This window comes from Brassica oleracea, chromosome C7, assembly GCF_000695525.1.
Source record: "Brassica oleracea var. oleracea cultivar TO1000 chromosome C7, BOL, whole genome shotgun sequence".
NCBI classification, from domain to species: domain Eukaryota; kingdom Viridiplantae; phylum Streptophyta; class Magnoliopsida; order Brassicales; family Brassicaceae; genus Brassica; species Brassica oleracea.
In genome coordinates this window covers 41,128,498-41,131,437 of record NC_027754.1, presented here as the reverse complement: position 1 = coordinate 41,131,437, position 2,940 = coordinate 41,128,498, and the positions used below count along the sequence as shown (strand labels likewise).

Genomic DNA, 2,940 nt, shown 5'->3' with positions numbered 1-2,940 from the left:
TTTAATGCAAAATTTATTTTTCTATTGGTTGAAATATGGTTAGGTATATAGGTAATAGTGTTTTTTATAGGAAATGTACAAAATTAATTGTTTTCTTAATCCGTGTGCCGAAACCTAAAACGACACTTATAATGAAACATAGAGAGTATATTCTAATTCAATACCTGTTCAGATATTTTGCTATTTTCGTTCATATTTTGGTTCGGATTTGGATATACCCCTAGCTACTGCATATCAATACAATACTAAAAGGGGAATACCCTGAGTAGTTAGAGTGTCCACGTCGACAGTAAAAATCAACCAATAGGAGAAGAGCTTTCTGCCACGTCAGATGCTCACTTCTGTCATTTGGGCTTCGCGTTTCACCGGCCCGTTAACGTTCAGAATTGAGAACCAAACTCTATGTTTCCTGTTATGTCTGAATCGTCTTCTTCTTCAACGATCCGCCGTCCCCTTCCTCTCAATTTTCGACCTCTCCTATGTCCTCATCTATGTCTCTTCCTTACCTTCCGTTCAACGTTTATATCTTAGTCTATACAATGAATCTTCAGTTTACATTTAAAGCATTAACTCCCACAAACTCTCTGCCTCCCTCTTTAACAATCAAAGCATTAGCTTTGTGCGTATCTAATCCGAAAAATATCTCAAACACTAAAAATATGAGAGGATTGAGAGTGGAATCAAGTTTCACCAACACGCTCTCTCAGTTATGTTCTCTGAAAAAACCCTAAAATCTTTCTTCGAATTGTCTTCGTGTGATGATGTTGTTGTCCAATTAGCCATCCGCCACTCAACCTTTAATCACTCTCTTCTCTTTGATTAAAAAGGTATTGTCGTCTTACACTATCAAGCATCATATTTTTCGATCTCTATTTTTTTTTTTGAAAGACTTATGAATTTACTCTTCCTGCAAAAATCGTTGATCCACAGATCCATTCCTGGATCAGTGTTCATTTTCCGGAATCAAAACGCTTCTACAGTTTTTTTTTTAATTTGTGAAAATACTTCAACATATTATAATTTTTATATGTGTTGTTTCTTTCAAGCTGAATAGAAGACAAAAAAAGACGAGAGGATTCAGTACAACAAATTATTGCAACTTCTGCCACATGATCAGGTAAACATCATGATATTTTCATGTATGATAACTCAGTTCTTTATAATTGTGGTAGTCTCTAAATTTGGATCACTATGTCTCTCTCTATAGTGAAGCATAACACATATCTGAATTTATTTCTACGTTTGTTTCAAAGAAAAAAAGCATTACTTGGGAGTCACTCACCAGTAGTGTAATCAAGCAACAAATTTTGAAACTCTGAAGCTAGGCAACCCATATGGCTTTGGCTTTGTTTTTGTCTTATAATCTGGTGTTCTCTACAGCTCTGCTCGAATCATCTAAATACAGCTATGTCACAAACTAAAGTGTTTAATCATGACAGATCAGTCCCTAATTTAAGCATTTTCCTGATGGTTTTGGTATTTCTTACTTAAGAAAAATATGTTTGAGCACTTGCCCTTCCAAAAAGGTTGGATGACTTCTTGATTTCAGTTGTGCCGTGAGATTTCAGCTCTGGCGTTTCTAAACTTGGTTGGATCTTCTTTTCCTCTTACGAAGATCTGTTGAGAATTGATTACGAGATATAAACCCTGCAATCAAGAAAGAGTGAAGACAGTGATCAGAAGAAGAACAACAACGATACGAAGAAGAGAATCAAAGTCTAAAGTGAAAGAGAAAGAAGAAGATAAAGTCAACTTAGAGTCAAAGAAGGAGGCAGCCTTGCATTACATCTCTGAAGAGTCGTTAGTCATCTTAAGAGGTTAGTTAATAATTTAACTGAGTAAGTATAACTAGGAGATGATCAGAGAGTCGTATGAGAAGAGTTGTTAGAACAGTGTTTGAATTGCTTGCAAGATTTGTCTAAAAGCTAGAAGTATTATTAGGTGTAAGCAAGCATGATTAAAGTCAGTTAATTAATCTGCTATAAAGAGCTAAGTATTATTTGTTGTTGTAGAATGTGAGGAAAGCAAGGGAAAAGCATGATTGTTGCGGGGTTTTTTGAGTCGAAAAAGAATCATGGTAACGAACTGATTGAAAAGTTGGAAGCTGGTATGCAAGATATGCTACAGATTGTCGAAGATCGGAAGAGAGATGTTGTTGCTCCTAAACTGAAAGAGAATCTCCAATATGTTGGCGGGTGAGTTTACTCAAAAGTGTAATGCACGAGAGACAAAAAAGCCAATATGGTTTTGGATTAGTAAGGAAGCTGATATACTTGCTCATTTAGACCCTTCTTGATGACTGCAGCTGAGATCTTCCTGTCATGTGGCGCTCTGCAGAATAGAAGAGGACATGGTCGAGGGCTTCCTCTATGAAGTCCCTGAAGAGTATATAAACATGCCTTTTCTCAAGAGAAGTGTACATGAAGGCCAAGATCAAGGACAATCCCAACCTTGAGGATTGTGTTTTCCACATTGTCGTCGATGGCTATAACGCCCCTGTTACTGCCGGGAACTTTGTGGACTTGGCGGAGCGCAATTTCTACAATGGCACGGAGATCCAGAAATATATATATATATATATATATATATATATATATTGTATATGGGAAATTTTTGTTAATCAATGGATGAAGATTTTTTGCAGCTGATGAGTTTGTGGTACAAACAAGGGATCCAGACAGTCATGCGGAAGGATTTATAGATCCAACCACAGAGAAGTAAGGACAGTTCCTCTTGAGATTATGGTGACTGGGAAAAAAACGCCATTTTACGGTTCAACCATAAAGTAAAAGCTTACACCCTTCTGACAATATATTTATTCATAATAATAATAATAAATTATCATTTGTTAATTTGGTTGGACATGTATTGGGTCTGTACAATGGCAATGGCTAGAGAAGTGAGAGTTCTTACTCTTCCTTAACATTTGAATATATATAT

The 2,940-nt window shown here is 36.2% G+C and overlaps 1 pseudogene; it reads left to right on the top strand.

The window, feature by feature from the left end:
- The first annotated feature begins 1,953 nt into the window (after nucleotides 1–1,953).
- Nucleotides 1,954–2,789, top strand: LOC106303310 (annotated as a pseudogene).
- Nucleotides 2,790–2,940: the final 151 nt, after the last annotated feature.